A 12,105-nucleotide genomic window follows, 5' to 3' on the forward strand; every position below is an offset into this window, starting at 1 on the left:
ATTTTAAAAGCCTAAGCCATCTGGCTGGAACGATGTAAACAAAGATGCTTCAAATTCAACAAGCATTCGTACGTTATTGTAGCAAAGAATCTTTACAGCAATTTGTGAATGGAGGAGAGGAAGTGTGACGGATGATTGTATCAAAATCTTGAGCCTTGCGTTTTTACTTTCAATGTTAAACTCTTTATGTTGAGCTAATTACAGATTCACATGCAGCTTTAAGAAATAAGACAGAGAGGTCCCATCTGTCCTATTAAGTCAAGTTACTTAGCATTTATTCAGTACATATTGCAGGGCAGCTCTCTGGAATTCTCTAGCAATCAGTATGAAGTAGAGTAGGAATATAATTTGTTAAACAAAAGTGTTGGTTCTGCTTTTGGAGAGTTACCATTTTGCTGGGAAGAAATGTGGTACATATCGGGGGGGAAGAAAACAACCAACAACAGCAACCAGAGAACAATATCTGGAAATAGAGTTGAAATCAAGAGAGATCACCATAAACACTATAGGATCGCTGGAGAATGTTCCACAACAACTGAGAAATCTTTAATAAAGTAGATCAAAGGGCAAAGAGAACAGCCCAGATTATTCGTGCCTGCCCAAGGAGAGAGGTGGCTAAAGTCCTGCATGAGGGTGACAGGAGTGGAAGAAAGAAATCAAAAGTCTGGTGATGGAAGAAGATCACTGCAGCATGCCTGAGTGCAAGAATGAGAAAGCTAGAACAGAGGTCTAAGCTTCTGCAACATACAGGAGCACACAGGAATGGGTACTGTTGTACTGACATAGAAATACTAAAATTTTATAAAAGTGAGTCCAGTATGTATTGCTAGGTGGAAGGTAGCAAAATAAAACTTACTCTTGCCTAGAAAATATTCTCAAAATCTTGAGACTTTAGATATAGAAGAGAAGGGGGAAAGAAGGATACAAGCTGATGAACTGGAACAACTGTCAGCAACAGTAACGTCAGGAGAAGAAGCCAGTTTGGGAACAAAGATGAGGTGTTCAGTTTTAGATACAAGGAGGTTAAAGTGTTGGTAGGACGTGCAAGTTAGTGTTTGGCAGGCAGAAGAACTGAGTTGTATTTCTTCTGCCGGTCCCCAACTCCACTCCCGAACCTGGCCATGAAGAGCAGTGGCCCCTCTGGGGCCATAATTCCGTAGCTCCTACATGGTTGCAAAACGTTCCATAGTACCTCAGAGTTCCAAGATTCATTCCGTGTCGACAAACATTCAAATACCCGCTATGAATGAGCCACATAATCCAAAGGCCAGGACCCCCAGGACTCCATTCCCTCTGTGTATATACACATTTCTGGTCTTTCTATCCCTTTTACTGTCTAACCTCTGGTCTCTCAGCCTCTAAGTCTTCTGATTTCCCCATATCCTTAGAGGGCCCTAGCTCAGCCATGTTGCCTCCATGTACATCTTGATATGCACTAGTCAGTGTGTTTCTGCCAACCTGGGCCAGGTAACCTGTAATAGGGCATCCCTCGGAACACAGAATAGGAGGATCACATGCAAAGGTCAGCAGCCTGAATCCTTAAGTGGGTGCAGATGGACTAGCACTCCTGGAACCCATGTACCATGTGGAAGCTCCCATTTTTCTCCAAGAACACAACAAAAAGGTATATTGTAGATTCACTGTTGTTTCCACCAGGCCCATGTGCTTAAAAGGGTTAAAAAAAAAAAGCATGACATATAATCAAATCTAACAAGATCAAGGGCCAGTTGAGAGGAAGAATCAAAGCTAGGATTAAGAGTATGAGCAAGGGCTTCCCTGGTGGCGCAGTGGTTGAGAGTCCGACTGCCGATGCAGGGGACATGGGTTCGTGCCCTGGTCCGGGAGGATCCCACATGCCGCGGAGCGGCTGGGCCCATGAGCCATGGCCGCTGAGCCTGCGCGTCCGGAGCCTGTGCTCCGCAACGGGAGAGGCCACAACAGTGAGAGGCCCGCGTACCACAGAAAAAAAAAAAAAAAAAGATAACTCTTAAAATGTAGAGACCAAAGGCCCAATCTGGAAATTACTGGTGTCATCTCAATATGAGGAGCCTACCCTGGCCTGGGGTAAGGGCTGTGGGATGGCAAGGACATGACAGATACAGAGAGTCTGAATCCTTGAAACATCTTACACATTCAGTTTATCTATGCCCCACAGCTTTCCACAAATATTTGAGGAAATTTAAATAAGGTTAACATAATACAGTTAATAAGGCAGAAACAGACACGTATGATCCATTAAAAATCACCTCCTGCCGTCAACCTTTCAGCAACCCACTCACTACCTCACCAAGCAAGAGGTGGAGTTTTAGCTTAGAACTTGCTTTCTCAGATGGGTAATAAAAGACAGTCTCAAGAAATCATAAACTCTCGGAATTTTTGCATTGGCCACTTCGAAGTTTTTCTGGAGAAACTTTGTGAGGTACAGATTGAAAGAACTTGAAGACTGACTGAGTTTCAGAAGAGGAGTGAATGAGGGAGATTAAAAGATTGAGTCTGAGGTTATGAGTATTGGCATGACTGGGCTAGAGAGAAGAAAAATTGTTTAGGTTAGAGTAACAGTGGGACACTTGTGGGAAGCAATTAAGCAGACAATTGGAAAAGGGGTCACTGACATCCAAATTAAACTATCAAGACTGAATGTGGGGGACTTCCCTGGTGGCGCAGTGGTTAAGAATCTGCCTGCCAATGCAGGGGACATGGGTTCCAGCCCTGGTCCGGGAAGATCCCACATGCCGTGGAGCAACTAAGCCCGTGTACCACAACTACTGAGCCTGTGCTCTAGAGCCCGTGCTCAGCAATAAGAGAAGGCCCCACGATGAGAAGCCTGTGCACCGCAACGAAGAGTAGCCCCCACTCACTGCAACTAGAGAAAGCCCGCGCGCAGCAACGAAGACCCAATGCAGCCAAAAATAATAAATAAATAATAAATTTAAAAAAAAAAAGACTGAATGTGGGTGGGCCAAGGACTCACTCCAGTCTTCAAATCATTCCACCATAATAAACAACAAGGTCCCAGTGTATACCACAGAGAACTATATTCAGTATCCTATTATAAACCATAATGAAAAAGAATATATTAAAAAAAAGAATATATATATGTATAACTGAAGCACTTTGTTGTACAGTGGAAATTAACACAACATTATAAATCAACTATACTTCAATAAAAAAAAAAATCCACCCTAATCTACCAGGAGAGTCTGGTGCAACGAGTCTTCTTTTACTGGGACAATCTGCCCAGGAATCACTGCATATACGAGGCTTACTATTGTCTCTAAATCTTTGTTAATGGTGATTCCCATTTGGACTACACACCCCTAATTTTCCCCTCAATCCTCTCTCTCCCTTCTTTTTACACCAGGCTCAAAACACCTTTGGGAATCTCAGTCACATTCCTTTGATCTGACTTTGATCACTTCTTACCTCTCACTCCATCTGTACTCCTGTAGGGCTGCACTGCTGCACAACTCCAGGTGGGCACTCACATTGGATCCTCTGTGAATGGTTTCCACTGCAGTGTGTGACATGGTGGCCATCTGTAAACAGTAAGAGAAAGGATCAAGAGTTCTAATGCCAAGTCTTCTCTTTTACCTAGAAGCTCTGGTCTAGAGGTCACCATTTTGTCTCTCCCTCTTCTCCACAATATCCAAACAGCAGCTCCTGTCATTCCACTGCTGCCCCCTAGAGGGCTCTCTATTTAAACCATGAGGAATAAACTGAGGAATTAAAATGTGTGGTTTTAGTGTCTCATCTTCAGACCAGGTGGGTTATATTTTCTACTTTGTGGACTAGTTGAAATCAAAGCAACAATAACTACTTAAAAAGAGGACCGTTGACACTTTTAACTGAATAAAATGTTACAGCATGGAGAATTCCCTGGTGGTCCAGTGTTAGGACTTGGCACTTTCACTGAAGGGGACTGGGTTCGATCCCTGGTCAGGGAACTAAGGTCCCGCAAGCCACCGCATGGCCAAGAAAACCAAACCAAAACAAACAAACAAAAAAACCCCTAGATGTGTCAAGTAATGATGAGGTTCAAACAACAGGCTTTGTAAATTACCAGGGAATCCTAGAGCACTCCCTCCTGTCTATCCCTGCTGCAGAGTTACTACTTTTTTTTTTTAAGCCTATACTGTATAAGTAGTGTTTCTTTCATTCCTTCTCATGGTTTATTCCTACTCTCTCACTTTGTGAAAAAAATAAAGCTCACTTGAGATTTGCTTATTTTACTGGTTTATTTTTAAATGTTTTATGTGTATTCTTGTTTCTCCACTTCCTACATTACACCGCTGTGGCCTCTCCCGCTGCGGAGCACAGGCTCCGGACGCGCAGGCTCAGCGGCCATGGCTCACGGGCCCAGCCGCTCCACGGCATGCGGGACCACCCCCCGGACCGGGGCACGAACCCGTGTCCCCTGAATCGGCAGGCGGACTCTCAATCACTGCACCACCAGGGAAGCCCCAGCAAGATCTTTTTTGATCCATCTCCTAGAGTAATGGAAATAAAAACAAAATAAACAAATGGGACCTAATGAAACTTAAAAGCTTCTGCAAAGCAAAGGAAACTACAAACAAGACAAAAAGACAACCCTCAGAATGGGAGAAAATATTTGCAAATGAATCAACGGACAAAGGATTAATCTCCAAAATATATAAATAGCTCATGCAGCTCAATATTTAAAAAAAACCAACCCAATGAAAAATGGGCAGAAGACCTAAATAGACATTTCTCCAAAGAAGACATACAGATGGCCAAGAAGCACATGAAAAGCGCTCAACATCACTAATTATTAGAGAAATGCAAATCAAAACTACAGTGAGGTATCACTGCACACTGGTCAGAATGGGCATCATCAGAAAATCTACAAACAACAAATGCTGGAGAGGGTGTGGAGAAAAGGAAACCCTCTTGCACTGTTGGTGGGAATGCAAATTGATACAGCCACTACGCAGAACAGTATGGAAGTTCCTTAAAAAACTAAAAATCGAATTACCATATGACCCAGCAATCCCACTACTGGGCATATACCCTGAGAAAACCATAATTCAAAAAGACACATGCACCCCAATGTTCACTGCAGCACTATTTACAATAGCCAGGTCATGGAAGCAACCTAAATGCCCATCAACAGACGAATGGATAAAGAAGATGTGGCACATATATACAGTGGAATATTACTCAGCCATAAAAAGGAATGAAATGGGTTATTTGTAGGGATGTGGATGGACCTAGAGACTGTCATACAGAGTGAAGTAAGTCAGAAAGAGAAAAACAAATACCATATGCTAACGCATATATATGGAATAAAAATGGTACTGATGAACCTAGTGTCAGGGCAGGAATAAAGATGCAGACATGGAGAATGGACTTGAGGACACGGCAGGGAGGGGAAAGCTGGGGCAAAGTGAGAGTGGCATTGACATATATACACTACCAAATAAAATAGTTAGCTAGTGGGAAGCAGCAGCATAGCACAGGGAGATCAGCTCGGTGCTCTGTGACGACCTAGAGGGGTGGGATAAGTAGGGTGGGAGGGAGGCTCAAGAGGGAGGGGATATGGGGATATATGTATGCATATGGCTGAGTCACTTTGTAGTACAACAGAAACTAACACAGTATTGTGAAGCAATTATACTCCAATAAAGATCTATAAAAAAAGGGTACAATTGGCAATGAAAATGTAACAATTATGATTATCAATGTACCAAACAACATAAAAGTAACCTTCACAAAGCAGAAATTACAAAATAAGCAAGAAGAAGGAAACAGAAACATGCTAATAAAAAAGAGGCTTTAATTTACTTGTTTCATCCAATCAACAACAAATAATAATTTTTAAAAGAACTAAAAATAGGGAAATTCCCTGGTGGTCTAGTGGTTAGGACTCAGCGCTTTCACTGCTGGGGCCCAGGTTCAATACCTGGTTGGGTAACTAAGATCCTGCAAGCTGTGCAGTGAGGCCAAAAAAAAAAAAAAAAAACAAAGTTAAAATAAAAACCCTAAAAATAGAGTTGACCTAAACAATATAATTAACAAAGTAGACCTTACTGATATATATCAAACTTTGCATCCTGAAAATAGAGGCTACTTCATCCTTTCAAGTGTCCAATAATATTTATGAAAATTAATCATATTTAAGTCTTTAAGAAATATTTCAAACCCCCCCAAAAACAGAAATAATGCAGAAAATATCCTATAATCATATTGCAACAAATGAATTTAATAAGAAAATCAAAGAGTCCTCTCTGTTCTGGAAGTTAAAAATAAAGCTCTCTTTCATATAATTGGGTCAAAATGGAAACATAACCCAAAACAAAAGAATTAATGGAAATAATAATAATAATGTAAAGAATATATACAAGAATCTATGAAATGTGGCTCAAGTAGTACTCAGAGGAATACTTAATCACCTTAAATACATATTTCAAAACAAAATGGAGAAATAAACATCTTTTTTAAAAGATAGAAAATAATAACAAAATAAACCAAAGGAAAGCTGCAGAAAGGAGCAAACGAAGAAAACCAAATTATAATAAATTAGAAAACAAGAAAAACAGAACTACTATATAAATCTAAAATACTTTTTTTTAAAGGTAAATAACTCATTAGCCCAATCAAAAATGAGGAGGTGAGAAAGTGCAAATATACAAAAGAACAAATAATGGAAGGAAATAAAGAGACTCTGAAAAGTGGTACTAGCATGTGGATTGAGGAGAAAGACCAGAGTGCAAACTGGCAGTGAGTTTACTATTTTTTTTCCCCTCCAGTAACCCCTAAACTGACTTCAAGGCAGCCTAAAAACTGGAAGTGTAAATCAGCATGGACAGAGAGAGCTTCAGGGGAAGTTCTCAGGTCCGGCTTAGATCGTGGGAAAGGGATCACCTGGAAATGACAACGGTAGCAGCAAGGACCTATAGGTACTCACAACTCTGAGGAGGTGGAACTTTCCTCTCCAATTAGAAGAGGTGTGGTCCTAAGAGGATGGGAAAAAACCCACGGATTTTTTTTCCTCTCTGTCCTCTTGCTGCTTGAACCCAGACGAGGGCACAATTGTAATAAATGTACAGCAAAGTGGGGTAAATTAAGCCCTAATTTTCTGGCTGGAGGACCGAAAAGGGAAATCCCAGGGAACTTGAAAGCACTGAGGTTACCACAGAGAGGGAAGATCTTAGGAAAGGAACCCCAAAATGTTGTCTATGAACTCCTGGGCTCACTCCTGAACTGCACAAGTAAGCATCAGATCACAAACAGACAGGAGAACTGAACAAAGTCAACAGACTTTGAGAACTGAATTAAATGACAGGCTACCACTGGCCACTGGGTGGCACAAACGTGGGACAGATCCAAATAGCATTGCAAAGGCCTGGAAAATAGAACTGGCATTGAAACCACAACCACAGAACACTGATTGGAATTTGTGACCTGAATCCAACCAGCTCAATTGCCTGAGAAAACAAAAATACCAGCATGCTCTATAGGACTTAAACAAGATGAGTCACATAACATAATATTCAAAATATCCAGATTACACTCAAAATTACTCGTACCAGGAATATCTCAACTCACATGAGAAGAGACAACAGATATCAATGTGAAGATATTGGGACAGATGTTGGGATTATTTAACAAAGACTTTGAAGGAATGATTATAAAATACCCCAACAAGTAAGGGCAAACACTGTTGAAATGAATGAAGAGATGGAAAATCTCAGGAAATAAATAGAAAATATAAAGAAGAATCAAATGAATATTCTAGAACTGAAAATTACAATAAGTAAAATTTATTTTAAAAATTCATTGAATGAACTCAATGACAGAAAGGAACTGATGAAAGAAAGATTCAGTGAACTTGAATACAGATAATAGGGACTTCCCTAGTAATCCAGCGGTTGAGAATCTGCCTTCCAATGCAGGGTACATGGGTTTGATCCCTGATCAGGGAACTAAGATCCCACATGCTGCAGGGCAACTAGGTTGAGCCTGTGCACCACAACTAAAGAGCTTGAGTGCCACAACTACTGAGCCCACATGCTCACACAACTACTGAGCCTGCATGCCACAACTAGAGAGAAGCCCACACACTGCAACTAAGACCCGATGCAGCCAAAAATAAATAAATAAAATAAAAAGTATACATATATTTATAGAAACTATGCAATTTGAATAACATAGAGAAGAGATTGAGAAAAGTAAACAGTACCTCAAGGACATGTAGGACAAAACCAAAAGGTCTAACATTCATGTCATCAGAGTCAAAGAAGCACAGGAAAGAGAGTGTGGTATAGGAAAAAACTTCTTAAAAAGAAATAATGGCTTAACAAAGCTTCTCAAATTTTATAAAAGACATAGACCTATAGATTCAAAAAGCTCACTAAATTACCAACAGGATAAAAAACCAACCGAACAAAAAATCGTCACCCAGGCATATCACAATCAAACCACTGAAAACTAAAAACAAAGAAAAAATCTTGAAAGCAGTCAGAGAAAAGAAACACACTTCTATAGAGAAACAATGATTCAAATGAGTGTGGAGTTCTCATTAGAAACAATGGAGGCCAGAATAAAGTAGAATAATATTTTTTAAGTGCTGAGAGGAAAAAAACCTGTTAACTCAGAATTCTATATCCAGCAAAAATATCCTGGAGAAATGATGATGAAATAAAGACATTCTCAGATGAAGAAAAACTAAGAGAATCCATTGCCAGCAGACCTGCTCCAAAAGAATTGCTAAAAGAAGTTATTCAAACAGAAATGATATAAGCAGGAAACTTGGGTCACTGAGAATAAAGGAAGAACAACAGAAATTTCAAATATCCTCTCCTAATGAATTATTAAATGTTTGATGGTAGACAGCAAGTATACTAACATTACTAATGGGTTTTAATATATGTAGACAGTGATCTAACTGGATGACCTCTGATTCCATCTGCTTCTCACTCTGAAAACAACTGCTGCTTCTCCCTCTGCTCAGCATGTCTTTTTTCTGCCATGTGGCGTCTACTTTTTTTGTAACTTCTGTTTCCTATGGCCAGCTTGGCCTCTCTGGCTTCTCTCCATCTTTGATACTATGGCTAACTTCCCGATTCTCTCTGGTTTTCCATACCACCGCCATCACCACCACCACACACAGAGACATACTCACATCACAGGGAGCAGAATGGCCCTGCTCCTTCTGGTTTTGACAGTGGTTCCGCTCAAGTATACCTCTTAGGCTGCTAGACAGCTTATGATTTGTCTGTTTTGGGGTGAGTGGCCACCTGTGGCTGAACAGCAGTTTCATTTTGTGTAAAGCAAGAACACTCAAAGCTTTCCCTCAGCAAGGGATGTGGATGGGGAATATTTCCTTATAAGGGGATGGCAGGCATGATGATTGCCATGTGGAGTACAGCTGCACTAAACTGTTAGTCTGAGAACCATGTCAGACACTTTCACCCTTCTAGGCCTTTATATGGTCTGTTCCTTCCTCCTGGAATGTCTTTTCCTCTTCTCTGCCTAGAAAACTGTAAAACCCAGCACAAGGACTGAGTAAGTCACTCCCTCTCTCCCGAGTCCTTATTGCCCTTACATCCAACTTCTTTTCAAGCATTAATATGCTGTTTGACACTGTTTGTGCATGCATTTGTCTCCCCAACCAGACAGTAAGTTCCGAAGGGAGGGATTCAGGAGCTATTCATTGCTGTATTCTCATTACCAAACATGTTCATTCATACATTCAGTTATTCATTCAACAAATATTAATTAAATGTCCACTGTGTATCAGTCACTGTACCAGGCACTGGGATGCAAATGTGAACAAGGCAGATAGAGTCCCCTTGGAGATTAGTGTGTGTTGCACAGTGTGGTACATAGTAAATGTTCAAGAACTTATTTTGAATTGGATTGCACTTGCTTATAGTCACTCTACCAAGGATTCTTTTGACCTTTCTCAGACATCAAAGCTTTATATATACAAACCAGTGGACAGTGAAGTGGGCCATGGGGTACTCTCCTACAACTCCAAGAGGTGCTTCAAACTTGATTTGCCAAAAGCCAAGTTTATTGTATTTCCCAATCCTTCCACTCCTTATGTGTCCCACATCTCAGTAAATGATACCATCATATACCTACTTGCCTCAGCCAGGAACCAGGAAGTCTTACTGGATCAACCTCTCTTGCCTTCTCTCCCCCTTTTCCACACTCTCTCTCACATTCCTCTCTCCATTCTCTCCCTACCATCACCAATGGAATAAGTCTTGACAATTCCACTTCCTTAGCATCTCTTTCACCCTCCCCCACCTCTACTCCTGCTAACCCCACCTTGTTGCTGGCCCTTATCATCTCTCACCAGCACTCCAAAGAACTCTTCTCATGAGTCTCCTGTTTCCTTTCCAACCACATCACTTATCTCTTCCTGACCCCAACCTCATGAATTTCCCTGAAATTTCACCAGCTCCCTGGAACTCTTGCTGCCTATTTGCCCAGAATGCCTCCCCTCTCCCCAACTCTCCTCTGTTCCCACCAACCTGGCAGATGCCTACTAAGATTTCAAGGCTCAGTTCAAGTTGCTCCCCTGAGAAGTCTTTTCTGTCTCCCCAAGGTAAACTGACCCATCCCTGCTTTGTGCTCCACACCCTATATAGAATTCATTCTTATAGTAACATATGGTTGCATTTTTTTTAAATCATTTTGTTTCCCCCACCAGACTAGGAACTCCTTGAGGAAAAAAATCTCTGTATTCTTGGTGCCTGGTATATAATAGGTGCTCAACAGACATTTTGTGAATGAATCCAGTAAACAAAATACTTTCCTATCTTTACCCTTCCTTTTCTGTGAAACAAGCAACCAGGCCTTCTAGCAGGTGCTTCTTTGAGTCTCTGTAAGAGTTAAATTAAATAATTCATTGTCTGCCTGCCACAGTAGAGCTGAGAGAGCCAACTCCACCTAATTCTCCCTAGCCCGAAGCCCGTCACACAACCACCTCATGACCACATCTTGATAGGGCCTCTATTCCTGGGCCCTACCAAAGACAGGTTGGAGCATGATCTTCACTCAATCTCATGTTTATATCCTTCATTCCCAAACACCCATTTCCGCCCCTCCTTCGACCTTTTCTCTTTGTCCTCTGCCACAATTTTATTCCTCAACTCTTCCCATAATATCCCTCTTCTTTATCCCCCAAACTTTATCTCCTTGGTCTCTACACCATCGACATTCTATCCCCAAGCATAATCATTTCATAAAAGCCATTGAACATCTGTGATGCCCAGGCCCTGTGCCAGGCACTGAAGGTAAACAGAGGAATGAAGTATAGTCGCTATACATGGGAAACTCAAAGAGGCCAAACAAGTATCTAAAGAGATAATATAGAAAGACCAATCTAGTCTATCAATAATCAGTGTTCTCAGGTTCTGGAAGGGACAGTACCACTGACAGTGGAGATGGTCAGAAAATTCTTCTTGGAGGAGACAAGGCTTGACTTGGTTTTGAACTAGGGTTCTTGGACAAGTTCAGAAAAATGGAATCAGAATTTAAGCTGAGTTAGCAGTTTGAACAAAGATGCAGGAGTCAACAGGTAAAAGGTGTTTTCAGAGAACAATTATTAAATTATTTGGGCTGGAATGGAAAGGAGGTATAGAAAAGTCATGGTGATGAGATTGGAAAGATAATTTGGTGCTAGACTGTGAGAGGTATCATCGCCAGGTTGAGGAATTGGGACAGTGGCAGCTAAGCAAGAAGGTGAGGAACTCTATGTTGAGGAGGAATAGAAGATTAAGATGTAAATAGTGTTTTATAGGTTGGTGTGACAGCTATGAGGACATGGATAAGGGCAGGGAGAGATCTGTGGCAGGATGATTGTCATGGTGTAGGTGGTGAAAAGAGGAAATAAAAAGATGATATGGGGACTTCCCTGGTGGCACAGTGGTTAAGAATCTGCCTGCCAATGCAGGGGACATGGGTTCGAGCCCTGGTCAGGGAAGATCCCACATGCTGCAGAGCAACTAAGCCCGTGAGCCACAACTACTGAGCCTTCTCTCCAGAGCCCGCGAGTCACAACTACTGAAGCCCGTGTACCACAACTACTGAAGCCTGTGCGCCTAGAGCCTGTGCTCCGCAACAAGAGAAGCC

The 12,105-nt window shown here is 41.4% G+C and overlaps 1 long non-coding RNA gene across 1 annotated transcript in view; it reads right to left on the reverse strand.

Moving 5' to 3' along the window:
- The window catches only part of LOC308607808, a 71,799-nt gene that overhangs the window by 12,659 nt on the left and 47,035 nt on the right, over positions 1-12,105 (reverse strand). The window contains exon 4 of the long non-coding RNA XR_014014051.1: positions 3,424-3,536. This is a non-coding gene — a long non-coding RNA (uncharacterized lncRNA). The remainder of the gene's footprint in view (positions 1-3,423; positions 3,537-12,105) is intronic.

The sequence above is a fragment of the Mesoplodon bidens genome, assembly GCF_964165515.1.
Source record: "Mesoplodon bidens genome assembly, chromosome: 19".
Taxonomy (NCBI): domain Eukaryota; kingdom Metazoa; phylum Chordata; class Mammalia; order Artiodactyla; family Ziphiidae; genus Mesoplodon; species Mesoplodon bidens.